This window comes from Pleuronectes platessa, chromosome 2 (assembly GCF_947347685.1).
Source record: "Pleuronectes platessa chromosome 2, fPlePla1.1, whole genome shotgun sequence".
Lineage (NCBI taxonomy): Eukaryota > Metazoa > Chordata > Actinopteri > Pleuronectiformes > Pleuronectidae > Pleuronectes > Pleuronectes platessa.
In genome coordinates, this window is record NC_070627.1 from 28,876,751 (window position 1) to 28,892,072 (window position 15,322).

The 15,322-nt window shown below is 37.9% G+C and overlaps 1 long non-coding RNA gene across 1 annotated transcript; it reads left to right on the forward strand.

Annotated features, from left to right (window-relative positions):
• The first annotated feature begins 655 nt into the window (after positions 1–655).
• Positions 656–14,741, forward strand: LOC128455588 (uncharacterized). The gene is made up of 5 exons (XR_008341745.1): positions 656–790; positions 12,230–12,336; positions 12,535–12,654; positions 13,021–13,110; positions 13,401–14,741. It is a non-coding gene; the product is annotated as an uncharacterized LOC128455588 (long non-coding RNA).
• Positions 14,742–15,322: the final 581 nt, after the last annotated feature.

The following is a 15,322-nucleotide window of genomic DNA, read 5'->3' on the forward strand; positions in this document are numbered from 1 at the left end:
CTTTCCCTATGATCTCCTTTCCACCTAATAATACACTTACACCCAAAAATAAATAAATAACCAGACCTCCCAATGTATCTTAACAAATACTACGCTGGGCATCTTGGCACTACTTCCTATGAGAGCCTGATATGAGGTCACATTGCTAATCCTACTAGCATGAATTCTAGCCTCAGTGGAGTTATTCTCCACATCAGTCTGACAGCAACTTGGTGTTTATTGTCAATGTTACTACGATACAGGTATAATGTTTACTTAGGAGCATAGTTTAGTCAGTTAACACCTGGGATGTCAGCTGTTTTGAAAGTATATTAATAACCCAAGGGACTGGACAAACTGATGAAGGCGCTTGATGATAGTTTACGGGATCACCAAATAGATTACAATTCATTGTGCAATGAACATGCATCGTGCAAATGCAATGCAATCCACCCATTAGCTGCTACCTTAAGAACAAAGTGGTGGGGCAGCAGACCCACAGTGCCATCCCCAGACCAGCTCCACTACCATGGCTGAAAATCTGAGAGTTTGATGAGGAAAGAAGCACATCGGGCTAATTTTTGACAAACCACTTGTGGGACGGGAGGTTGCTCAGGGAGCACCTCCAGCTGTACCAAGCGGGTAATCAGCTTAACTGATAGCTGTTACTCTGCAGGTTAAAAGGCAGCGGAGAGAGCTGCTACGAGGTCACACACACAAGGAGACTGAGGGCTGATGTTGGCCTCAAGGTGACAAGCCACCAGGACCAGGAGCTTGCTCTGGCCTCATGGGCAGGACTCAGTATATCACCGTAAGTGTGCAATTACAACAATCAACCTTCATAATCAGGTCAGGCCTACCTCTATCCTCAGCATCTAGACCAAAGCTTGTCTATTGGTTTTTATTCAGAAATAGCTCAACTTTTATATGCTGTGGGGGGGGTTAAGTTTGTAAAATTATCTTAACTGTGAGACCTGCAGAGGAGAACACCTGCTCAGATGGCTCTGATGTTGCAGGAAGACAGGGATTTGCATCTAGCTAAAGGGTCTCGAGAAGAGCATCTGATTACTATTTATATAGTATTATATCATTTTATTATATTATTATATTCAATTGTTTAAATTAATGTTATTTTTCAGACAACATTCTTTGTCAGTTAAAGGTTGAACAGTCAATGATGAAAATTCAAACAAACTTACATGTACATGTACATCACTTGTAATCAATTAAAGTTTAGTCAAGGTACAAGTGTAGGAGACTGTGATCTAATACCTTTGCTTATGTTTTCAGTTGATATTGTCTGCACTATGTATAACCCTAGACAAATATATATAAACTGTTTTAAAAACAAAAAGCTACTGTTAATCTTTGTAAAATTACCCCACATTTTATGGCACAGAGTAAATATAGGTCCTAAGTTTCTCGGCTTAAATACATTTGGATTGAAGATGTCACATGTTGTCTAATGTGTGCTCGACTTGATAGGATAAGTCAACCTGTTAGGGGCGGGGTTCCACTGCTTATTCTTGCCCTGGGCTTCCCTCGTGTGTTGGATCACCCATGTTCATGTGCAGTCTACATATATGATGTTTGTCTTCGGATTATTCGTACTTGGTTTTGCCAGACTTCAACCAGGAGATACAATTTCAGGTTGGATATAAAAATTGTAACAACCACTCACTTTCTTTTTGATATGGTTGAAATATTCTTGTCTTTTTTCCACAACTCCTGAAAATGTAGTCCCTGTGAACCTTAAGGTAATTAATGTCAGCTCTTAAGATCCTAGTTGGAACAAAAATAAATTCAATGTCTTGGACTCTGTCTTTATCACCAAGATAGGATGCATTAGAAAAAGTTACATAAATGTTTAATTAAACACATCCATAAACTTCTGTGAACTTTTCTTTAAAGGTATGTTTATATTTGACACACTAGAGGAGGATAAATGTGAATTAGGAAACAGTGTTTACGCAGGTACCCAAACTATAACAAGACGACCAGCATTTCCAAAAGGTTTTATGGGCTGGAAAACAAAGTAAACACTAGGTTATTAGCCCAAAAAAATGCTGCTTTACAGTTAAATTAAAATGATATGCTCAAAACTTGTATTCACAGGACATACAATAATTGCAAAATAATCAGCATCATAAACATTTAAAAAAGGAACACTAAAGCTGGTCGGAGACTTTCAGTTCAGATTACTTGAAAAAAACTGATTTCCATGTGTGATAAAGTGAAACTGTTTACTCACCTATGTTTTTTATTCAATTTCATTTCACATCAGTCAGTCTTGTTTTTCTCTGTTTTATTCCAAAAATGAATCAAATATAGATTGTGTTTGAGTATAGGTTGGTTTTTGAGAGGATGTGTTCATCTTTTCATCATCTCAGCCCCTGTGGGCCCACGAGAGAGTAGCTGAACAAAGGCATGGTTTGGCCACCATGTATTTCATCACAACAGCCCAAAGACAAGCAGACGAGCAGGATCTCAGTAATGAGGTCTGAGGACATACTCAGAAATGATAGGCTGAAGCTTTCATTTATCATGAGTTGACTCAACAGTGAAAGCTGGGTGTGAAGGAGCTCAGGCTTCTCTGTACACAGGTTCATCCTGACAACTACTGTCGATTGCCAGCCCACCAGTTCCACAGCAACACACCCCTTCAACTGAAGGCCAGTGCCATGGAATCCATTACAGATATTCATGTCTGCCAAAAATGATTCCTGACCTTTAGTCCAGTTTCATCTGGTAAAATGTTACCACTGACCAGAGCTACATTATCTAAAAAGAAAATGCTTTTGATGACCTCTTATCTTTCCTCTCAGAATTCTGACACATGTAAATAACTGTTTGCTCAAATTGTGTTGTTCTGTATTAGTTGCTATATTTCTTAACTTTAGTAGTATAAAAAATAATCTCTTTCATCATAGGTGCAAGTCGACCTACATCTTAGGTCAGAGGATAAATCTCTTACTCATTTAGTTTTTCCTCAAATAAGATCTGACTTGTAAATACAGGCAGTATTGGTTTAATTTCTGACCCCAGTACATCTCTCCATTTTTCAATAAATATATTGTATTTTTCAAAAAAAGACAGACCAGGACATGTTATTCACAATCTTGAATTTGTGCTGTGGGCAGAAAAAAAGGGCAAATTTAATTTAAGTTGGAAATTAAGTTTTCTCCTGAAGATTTTTCCTATTGAGGAGAAAAATTTACCCAAATAGCTTTCTTAAAGTTACCCAATGGTACATCATGTTTTATTGTATCATATCGGATATTGCACAAAGTATAACCATTTCTAATAAATATGGTATCAAGGATTATGGAGAGTATCACGTCAGTCTACATTACTGTAGATTTATGAGACTGTAGAATGTGCTGTAGACAGTATAGTCCTACAAAGTGTTCCTGAAGTATGAAATGAAAAGAGCATAAAAAGAAATGGAGGAGGTTTTGCAAAAGAAAGTGGTTCAATCTCGATGAAAGCAGAAGGGCTCTTTGTTCTCTAAATGTAGAGCCAGAGGGGTGAGCAGAGAGTTTCCTTTACTCAGAGGCCGGCCTTTTGTTTTTTTATGCGAATTAATGTGGTTTTGGGTGCTGTCATCTCGGTCCCCAGCGACCTCTCTTTTCTTGACGTGTTGGAGAGCATCTGTCACGGAGGTCTCTAGTTGTTAGCTCGTCTGTCAGCTTGAGACAGAGGCTCGCTTGTCACTTGTCATTTCCAGCGCCATATTCAATCTCGCAGTTTTCTTTAGAGATCCTCTGTCTTTGTCATTCATGCCAATATTGATTCTGACAAGCGGGTGGGTGGGTGGGGTGGGGCTTTTGTTTCACACTGCCCTCTGGCACTGACTTCTTTTTATTCATCTCTTTGTCAGTGCATATCCGGGGGAGAGCGGGGGGAGCTAGGCAGTCGATGTTACCATGGGGATTTCTTTATTTTTGAATTCATGCCTGAATGTGGTAGAATGTACAACTACAACTCACATTTGCTTGCATGTCAGAAGAGTAAGATTTCCATTTCAGTGGCTGCTGCTGCTTGTGCCGTGTCAGACACAAAACCCAGATCTGAAAACGGTTCAACTCCTCATGGACTAACAAAAGATGATCCAGCTTTATTTAAATGACGAACAGTCACTGACTTCAAATCACATCAAGCTGTGTACAATGGAAGACATAAATGATCCAGTCCCTGCTACATCCCATTCCCATTCCTCCAGCAGTTTGCAGTGGAGAAATCTCATCTGTAGGTCCTTGTAAGTTACACTGATAGGTGGTAGCAGGATATGTCAGTTGTCAGGTAGTAATTCTCTGTTATCATGTCTGAACCCTTCACTGACACGGTTCAAGTCTTCATGTCGAAACTGATGCTGTGTGCGGCCTTTTTCTGACACTGCATGTCAAAAGCATAACATCAGTGTTTGCATCATCTTATCTTACTATGGCTTGCACTGCCGCATCAACTCAACCATTGAAGTTAAAAAATACAGGTTCTGGAATTACATCTAGTGCTTGTATGAGACGTCGCTCGTTCCACCCTTACCTCAGCCTGCTTCGCCACACTCCAACCAGCTCTTCACCCTCCGTCTATGTTGTCTTTGCTAACTCAGCTTATGCTATAGCAATGCTTTCCAGCAGCTAATGGTGACCTGAGGATTATGATGGAAGAGAAGCAGTACTAGAACAAAAGCACGTTCATGTATTGACTGACAGCTATGTGCTCCCACCCATTACTTTGGCCTTCTCTGATAGGCACTCTTATGCACAATTGACTGACATGCTAGTGCAAATAATCTGTTTTCTTTTATCTGCAATTGTATTGTAAGATTTCAATTTCCATATTTTATCATATTATCCTAAACAAGACAGACAGGTTTCAGCTTTTAGTTAAAATGTTCTGTCCAATTCTGACTTTCTGGCATTTACCGTAGCTATTTAAGAACTTATGAAGACATGGCATTAATAAATATTAGAGCAGGTGCAAACAATTCTGGAGTTTAGGAACGCGTCATGATTCTGACAGAGTTTTCTTAGGAGACTTCTTAAGAAGATATTGGTGAATGAGGCCCAATGTCCTGAAAGGTCAAGCAGAGAGGAATGTGAGTCTGAGAGATTAAAACAATGTAAAAAATATTTGACAAAACCTCAATAATCTACATTTAATATAAACAAATTAGCAAGGCTGTTTGGGCTCTATAGAGCATTATTAAAATAAAAGACACACACATGCTAGTCTTTCCACACAGCTCTGCGTTTGGACTGACAGACTGTCTGTTAGCAGCATGAAGTAGATGGGAGCAGGTTGGTAATGCTTCCTCTTTCCTTTATCGTCATGGCAGGAATTTTCTTAAAAGGTGCTGATAGCAATCAGAACCGGTGGGAATGAGCAGCTTGGGGCCCAGATGGAGCTCTTGAACCACCGTGACTAAATGCTTATGATGATAAAAATAGTAATATAGGCCGTTATTTAATTGAACTTGTTTTTCAAATCAAAATTGTTATTACAACATGTGATGGTCTGCACTGGTGCATTTCGTCGTTTTATTTCCACTTGGCTCAAGACTGGCACTATATCCTTCAAAGTGACTTATTTAACACAGATAAACATACTCACTTTATTGTGTAGTGTGTAAGTAGCAGAGGAGACATATTAGAAGGATGTTGCTGAGTTTATTCGTTCAAAAAAAAGAATGTAATGTGACTCAATGCAATGAAACAAATGAAAAACTTTATGATAACATGTATCTGAGTATATCATGAAAATCTATTACAGCATTGTTGAGTTATTTTGTCTTACACCCACACACTTTCCTCTCTATAGTTGTGAGGTCACTTATTGACATAATGTATTCCCTAGCCCCTGACCCTAAACCTAACCATCACAACTAAATGCCTTACCCTAACCTAAACCTAATTCTAACACAAACCCCTAAAACCAAGTCTTAACCCTCAAACAAGCCTTTGAATTTGTGAGGACCAGCCAAAATGTCCCTTTGTCAAAATGTCCTCACAGTGATGGTATTGAACTAAAATGGACTTCATAACTATAGAAGGACATGCACAAACAGGTGAGAACAATGGTCTGCTTTTGTGGCTATGGTCTCCTGACTTACAGACGGCATTAACCATTGTATCCATCTGCCCAGTCACAAGCTGTCTCTGTACAGATAGCACACAACAGATAATTAAGCATAAAACAGCTCTAATAAACCTGTGCTTTGTATGCAGACACACATGAAGTCTGATGTTTCAGAACAAGGATGTGAGGTTAGGTGTGTGCTTTTAAACATCAGCTATTTGTGAAGATATAAGTAATAACAAATAACTGCTTCATAGCAGCTTTATAGGGAAAGGGCCCACACAGTCTACGATCAAATGTCAATAGGCTTAACAACCACTGGTATTTTCACATGGGATGCAGGATTTAGGTTCAGATTCAGCACAGCCGACAGCAAGGACAGCTAATGATGTTGTTGTTCTCTAATAATGACCATAAGCAGATAGACAAGTGAGGGTTCTTACAAGGTCATAATCCAGCTGGGTAAGATAACTGATGAATGTACCTGTATAAAATGAGGAAGAAAAGTCAAACATTTTGTGCTAACCTGTTTAAGGAGTACCATATAACACCACTGCAGCTTGTCTGGCAGCAGGTCCTTGTTTGTATGGTCAAGCATGTAAAGGCAAAAGCAGGATCTCCTAAGTTTCCTGAAGTCTCTGAACATGGGAGAGAGAAGATGCGACTTGAGCCAGGGTAACTTGCAGCTGGTCCAAAGTGAGGACTATATTTTGTCCTTCAATGAGCTGGAGACTGTCATCACCAGTGACTCAGCTCCTCACTTTCCATTCACACTGAAAACAAATGTCTAGAGATTGGGCAATGAGCTGTTCTTCTACAGCAGGTGGAATGCCGCAAGTCTGCTCGGAGGTACTCAAAAAATGAAAAGTGAATGTCACGCAAAGAAGTGAGCTGTGGAGTCTTTGTGAGATATCTTTGGTGCGATTACTCTGCCCCGCAGAAATGGGCTGCACCTGTCGCAAACATGTACAGTGCATGATGGCATGTTTTTACTTGCAAGTATTTAATCAAAGCTTTTATTTTCCTGCCTATATGCATCTCCCAGCATGAGGTTTGTTTATTTTCTTCTTGCCCTTTTTCCTTTAGGTTGGAAAATGTGTCCAATATATGTTAGGTCGAATCTTCTAGTCTCCTGCATCTCCCTACAACACCACAGCACAACAGAAATATTCCAGAGACCCACTGAGTTCTCTTAGTTTGATACCCCTCTCTATTGTAACTAGCCCACTATCCATTTAAACTAAAAGTTTTTAATTCTATACTTTGTGTCTCTACTCTTGTGTTCTGCACATTGAGTCCTGCTGTCCCTAAAGTCCTAACAAATCTAAAAGCAGGGTGCCAGACCATTTCCTTAAAAGAGATTAAATACAATTTAATAAACCCAAAATAGACCAAAACAAGTTAGTTACACAACAGTACTAGAACCATATTGCTAATCTAGGGAAGCTCCCAAAATATGTCTCCAACACACAGGTACAAAATCCATTCCCTTGCTTTCAGCCTTCAATCTATCTGTTCTCCCCTTTTGGAAAGCCATTAGTGAGAATACCCCAAATTACCCTCTGATTACAATAGAAAAGTGCCTCACTTCAAAATCCCCAGAGTTGAGTGAAATTGGCCTCTACATGCACAGCAACAGGACTCTAAACCACATTCCAAGACACGCAAACACAGCACTGACTGCAGTATCGATTTACTGTATCATACTAAACTTTTAAAAGTGTTAAAGATGTATAAAGGTTTACTTTACTGTGTGTAACAAATGTTGAATCATCTATTTATCTAAGAAAAAGAAAAGCATATTCCTCATAAAGATTTTCAATATTTCAAAATTAGGATCCTGATTACTTTATTATTAAAACATTACAAGATGGTTTGAGTGCTGACATAATTGAACTAGAGGACAAGGCAATATATGATTAGGGAAGGAATTATAAAATATATTCATTCAATCAAATGCTGTGTATCCACTTAAAAGACCGAGAAAATAATTTAATGAATATATAAAGTTAAAACAATTATTAATTAAAAAGACTAAATATAAATAATGCTGCAAATTGACATTCAAGGGGCATTTTTTCGCCCTCAGCAATGACTGCATCCGATCATCAGCAATGAATCCTATTTGGGCCTCTCTGTGATCAAATTAGGGGAACTGGATAACAAATTTGCTGCAGCCTCAGGCTCAATCATTCCAACCCTGTAATAGTAAGGTGTTGATTTCAGTCTAAATGTGCACAAAGAGAGGTAGTTCAGAGTGTGCAGATGTGCACACAACAGCCCCAGGTTAGGATACAGCACAGAGGAGCAATCATCTCTCCTCTCTCTACATCTTTAATCATATCTCAGACTGACTGTGTCATGCTGAAGGAGCTGGAGCACCACCAGTGGGATCAAGGGCTGATGCATAAGACATTGTTGGCAGAAACATTTTCACTCACAAAACTTTGTTTTACTTTAACCACAAAGCCATCCAGCTCAGTGTCTAGTAACAGTAGCATGATCCCAGTTGACTAGCAGTTTTGCAGTGAGCTCAATATCAGTATTTAACTGAAGCCTTGTGTGTAGTGAGGACCACGTCATTAAGCTTCTATGCACCATCTACTTCATACTGTGCTTCTATACTTATATTTATTCTAATATCTGCTTTTCTCCTAGGTAACGGAAGAAAATGACTAAATAGGCAATCAAATTTTCCCAGTTAAAAAAAAAATCCCATAACTAGAAATTACACATTTATGACAGCAGAACAATAAAAACACATGAATATCATACCAATTGATTTTTGGTATTGTTATTATATTTATATATATATAAACTTGGGCTAAATAAATATTATTGTTGAATTTAGACTTTCAAACCATACTGGATGCTGCTCTCAGATGCTTTGCTCATCCTTACATAAATAATCACATTTCTAGATCATACAGGCCTGTTTGATGACATGGGTTGTTTAGATTGCCAAGTGTGCTGCTTTATCATTTGTGCATTATCCTGCAGTTTCAATTTAGGTGGAACATAGTTCAATTCATAAAGCTAGGTTTGGTCGATGTGGTTCTGGTCCAAATATTAAATGGTATGTCCTCCAACTTCAAAGCAACAAATCCAAAAACATACATTTAGGAAAGGAACTACTACACTAGAAGTCCCCTGGGACTTAAGGTAGGTAGATAGTGATGGACTTGATTTGGATAACGAGCAACATTACAGATTTGTTATTCGTTATTAAAACTGACAGCTCTAGTTACATGACATGCCTAAGTGCTATGGTAAATTGCAGCAAATAATAATGCTGTGGATGTCACCAATACTGTATGGTAGTTCTGACAAGTTCTCACTAAGTCTGGGAAATGATTCCTGAAGTGAAAGCCACGGCACCGACATATCTATAATAGATACAACTGATATTGGGGGCCTTCAATGTACCAATGGGAATAATAAGTAAAGTTATTAATCAGAGGAAAATCAGAAGAAGCTCATTTTGTGAATCATTTACCCTCAATTTTTTTTCCCTGACAGATCATAAAGTGGTTCATCTCCTTAACTCATGCTGACATGACACATAACCATATAACTAATCACCAGACTGCAGGAAGTCTACCACATTAGGCTCACCCTCAGAGTCCATGAAAAACACATTAACTCCTATAGCCCTCAAATGATATCTCCAAGGAGAGTGACATTAGAGCTTCTTTTATTCTTGTATGCCACAAATTGATTAAATATATGGAGGCTGCAGTGCGTCAGTGCAATAGTTATTGCATTTACATCATGCAATAAAAATACATATAAAGTGTCAAAAATAGTAAAAAACTATTAATAATTCATGACTTAAATTACATTTCTTTGTTATTAAAAAGTAAGGGAAAACTGAAGTAATTTGTAAAATGAATTTAAAGGACTTTTCAAATTTTAGCTGTTGTAATAAAAATGGAGACCAGAGGGTGTAGAAGCTCAAATTCAGATGGGATAATGTGGATTTTCCCCTTGGAGCAGGCAGTGAACCAGGTTTAACCTTCAAACATATAATTTAGCAGCTATGGGATGATAAAATGTTTAATAATAAAAGTATCATCTGCGAATGACGTTGTTCTTGTTTATTCTGCAGAAGCTGCAGGAGGATGGGTTACAGAGAGAGTGGTGGTACAACATAGTAATCAGTGAGCTGTATAGGGTTGGTGCATGTAGCTTTGAGCTGTGAACATAGCCAGGCTGCCATTGTTGTGGGAATTAATTCACTTCCTTCTCAGCTCATTTGTCAAGGTTTTCAACAAAAGAGTTTTTTAATTTTTTTTTACATGTGCTCACGATTCTTCTGTACTGCTCCTGTCATTGTTTTATAAACCTGATTTGACAGAATGTGCAGACAAAATGGTGAATTCATACAGCTATATATTTAGACCTGAAATAAGAGATCACACTTAAATTGAGCTGCCTAGAATAATTTTGTGCATCACAATGAAAGACAAGGAGAGAGTTCTCTGAGGAGATAAGAAAGAAAATAATTACCAAGCTTAGTCAAGGTAAAGACCATCTCCAAGTAGCTTGAAATTCCAGCGACTATAGTCGCTTGTATAATAAATGTTTTTTATTTTTATTATTATTTTATCTGGAGAGGACAGAGAGCCAATATATGAGGCCAAGCCTCATTGGGGTGGCTGCGCTACCAGGTGAGCTATACACCACCCTAGTTGCTTGTAATATTAAGAAGTGTAAGGTCCATGAAACTGTGGACAAACTTCCTGTGTGGTCACGGGAGGAAATTGACCCCATATTTACAAGAAAGATGTTAATGTTTTTTTTAATAATAATCTTTCAAAAAATGGAAAGAAACAGACATTGAAGAAAAACGGTGTTCAGCCACATATGCTGCTTTCTGAGTCAAAGTGAACTCTATGGATAAAGACCCAAGAAGAGGTCACTTTTGACACAGGACTGGACTGGAGCCTGGCTGGAGTTTGCTAAAATGCTTATTGACAAGCCAAAGTGCTTCTAGTAGAGAATGACCTTTGGACAGATGAAACAGAATGAAACCTTTATTGTCACATCAGCAAATCAACAACAATGATTTTTTTTTTCTTTTAAAACAGGATGACGTCAACACTTTCAGCCACTCCTGTTTTGGAGTCTTCTAACAGACACTAGCTTCATTGGTTATTACCCGATGTGTTTCTCCATATGTGTATATACTTTATATGTCATAGACTGGTACAGTATTGTATAACCAAAGAGACCTTGTGACACCACTACACACTGGCGGGGACTGTTTCTGTTGGTAAAAGGTTAAAGACAAGGAATACGCTGTGGACAACATGCTTGTACTACTCTCAGGTCTGTGTATAAATAAAGCATAAATAGATCAAGTGTTAGCTCAGTAGACTAATTGTCATGCACTGCATGATGAAAATGATCAAACATTCCAGAGTGTAAACAGCTACAGATGTGTGAATTATATCATAGGCTAACATATTATGACATTATACTGTTGTACCGTTTTCTGTCAAATACAAAACTGAAAGTGGGAGCTGCTGTGGCAAATTAATGATCTGTGGAGAGAGAGATGTTGATTACTAGACCTATGTCTATAATGTATACCAAAGGTCATGTGGTGCACACCAAATCTGTCCTTTCAATGTGACTTATTTATTTACATGATATATGCAAGGAAAAAAACTGCCATAAAAGATCAGTTCAGGGTAAGGATACAATTGAAATGCCCTTCCTGTCTGTTTTCCCATAAGAGAAGGCCAATGAGACGTGCTGGTGCTAATGATGAGAGAGCACTTGCCTACCTGAGGACCTCTGTATACCCCACTTATTATTGTTTGAGTGATTTAATCATACTATTATGAGATTATGACACGTATTTTTTGCCCTTTAATGTTTACGTAGCTTGTTTGTTTAAATTCTACAATCAAATATCTTTTAAGTGCTTTTACTTCAAATGCTGTGTTATTTAATCTGCTACTTGAAGTTTGTTCGAAATTAAGAATTATCGTTTTTATTTTTGTCATTCATGCCAAAAAAGTTATTAACTACCCTTCTGTATTGACTGCACGACCCGACACAATGATATAAAGTTTACTTAGGTAATGGGAGGGAAATTCGTAACCCTCTCATGCTCAGCCAGTGACATCAGATGACAGTTTGCGCTCCTTTCACACAATAGGTTAGACACTGGCCAGATCAGCAGCACTTGACCGGGGAGGACAGACGTCTCCTGGGTGATTTTATACCTCATTTGATGAGACAGTTCATAGATGTGAAGCCACTGGGGTAGGTTATGCTTAATTTACTTTGTACATTCATGTTAGCTCTTCTGCTAAACTCAGTGTGTGAGTAGGCCACAGGTAGCTAGTATCATGCAGGAAAATAGCAGTTAATGTTGCTGCTCAATATTGCAAACTGAGAGCAGTGTTGTATTGTTTTATTATGGTGGTTAACTATGTTGTGTTTGTTAACCTTTTGTTTTAGAGTAATTAAGAAGGATCACAACAATTCCTCTCCAGCAAACCATTTTGGACACTTGTTTTTCAAACAAAGGACAGGGTGGCTTGCACGAAAAACAGTTCTATGCTGGACTCACTCAGGCAGGTAATGTCTAAAACTCATGTGATGATAATCTTATGTTGGGCTCACGTGTACATGGATGGATGGATGGATAACTGGTGACACTTGGTTAATTTGGTCAAAGTTAAATATCTGTAATAGCTTCCCCCACCATAATTCTATCTGTACCTTCTATGTAAAGTCCCTTGAGATCATGTATATTATGACTTGATGCTATACCAATACTATCTAATTGAATTTAATTAAACTGTAAGACCACACTTGTATGTACTGCATTAAATCATAAAACGCTCAATCTCTACATTCAGCCTGTAGCTCGCTTCACCACTGCTCGCTCTCCATCAATAGTGAATATATATGCAGTTATATGATGGTCTGTCTCTCGAACAGCATCATATCAAAGGTAGAAGAGACGTTATCATCCCCTGCTTAATGGAATAACTTGGAGAGTCTGGAGAGGACCTCATCAAGGACTACCAGGTAAATTTGTGATGATTATTCTGACAAAAATAAAAAAAGCATTTTTTTCCAACTAAAGACTTAATCTTATCTCCGTACAACTACTTTATAGGCAAACCATTCATATCCCTTCGTGTGGTTAAAAAAAAGTGTTGATTTGCATTCTTCAATAAGGTATACTACAATTGACATCTAATATACAGTACCAATAAAAAAGCCAACTTTTTGATTGGTATAGTCAAGAGTTAAAAACATTCCATAGTCCATAGTCTTCTTAGTTCTGATTTCTAATGTTTTTGACATCATTTCAGCAGGGAAGCCAAAGAGGACTTCTCTCATCATGACTTTAGGATCAGAAGGAAATACAGCACAGGAAGGCCACAACCCTGACAATGTCGTTCATCATCAAGGGAAAAGAGGTTCTTGATGACTGTTGCAAATGATTACCTGTTGCTCAAAGGTCTAAAAGAACAGATTTTTTTTGGGAAATAACTTACTGTAATACTGTTTTGTATTTCTTACAAAGCTATTGCATTTTACAGTGACACTTCATTGAAAATGTAATCTGCAGATATACAAATTGTTTTATATATCGGGCCACACTGTCGATCATGAGGCAACTTTGTATGGCTAAAAGAGTGTATGTTCTGTTGTGGCAGTGGTTACAAAATATGCAAGCATTGCAGGCTAGCTGAAATAAACCTACTTCAAGGCCTTAAAGGGTTAGTTTGGATTATTTGATATGTGATTGTATGAGGTTCATGGTGAAACAGCATGGAGGCAAAGTAATGATGTGCCATGGACGGGGTAAGCAAAAAAGGTATTTTAGCAAGTTAAAAGACCAACTACATGAAAACGCCATAGGAGATCTCACATATTTTTGTTTGTGTTATTGTATAACTTTGGGAATCCGAACTGTCCCTAAAACACTGAAGTCACACAATAACACAAACAAGCTAAGGATCTAGGCTGGCACCTTTTTTAAATGTCTAAAATGCATTTGTTGCTGACCCCACCCAGAGCAGTTTATTACTTAACTTCTGTGCTGGTGCCTGTCTCTGCTTCTTCTAACTGGGGATTTGCTGACCGCTATCTACTGTAGTTTATATACACTGACTATAGAAAAAAATACCTCATACAGTCACACATTTAATAATCCTATCAAACTGTTTAAGAGGTAAAATGCATTAGAAAGGTCACATGTCCGATTTGAAAATGTTTTAGTCGGACTAAGTGTTTAAAATGAAAGTCTGCAGTACTGATGCTAGCACTGATTTAGATATGATTTAATGCCCACCAGATTGTATCTGTGAAAACCAACCTCTTACATCAGTGAAGGAGGGGGAATAAAAGGTGCTGTTTCTGTAAAAACATCTGTTATTTCATGTTTTATAGAAGTCTTACATTAAAACAATCGTATTGACAAAAGTAGCTCATGTTAAAAATTCAACAAATCCATAGTATAACAGTGCTATAAAGTAGATCAAATTTTATGTAAATATTAATTCTGAAATGTCTGGATATAAAGTAAATAAAAGGTAGTTCATTCAAAATTATTCTAACTCTAATTCACTAGCAAAATGTTAGTACATTTTGTACATAAGGGTTAAAATTGCCAGTAACATCTACTTCTATTCTTTATCTACAAATTCTTACAAGACCAATTCAGGTAGGAGGAGGAACTTACAGAGTCAAGTGACCCTCTGTTGTTTTAGAGTCTCGAGGCTCTGACTGCAAACACTCTTTCTCCCTCTTCTGACAGACCTCTGCCTTAGAAGTTATTTTGGACATTAGGTATGATTTTACCAAATGTGTTTCGCAGAGGCCCTATGGATACAGATCCTCTTTATATGGTGTTTGGCCCTCTTGGTGTCAACCTGTAAGGGGCCTCTGTGTCAAAAACATGATGTATCTTATTTGCGCAGACTGACCATGTCAGAGTGACCCCGTGTCCATACATGGACCCCTTCTCCTTAACCAATCAATTGACCGAAAACAGCCTGCATGGTGTGTGATCAGAGACTTAGACCACTCGGTTTGAAGTTCTTTGCTTCCAGAAATGCTATATAAAAATATAGCAATGTATGTTATCTTTGTTAGACTCCATGTATTGTTTACAATGTATTCTACTTTAAGCCTTCAGTGTTTTGTACTTATTTTTGTCTGCAAATATTACATGGTTCAGATCCATTAACAGCAAATAGGATCTCAAGGTACAAACTGGTGCATAGGT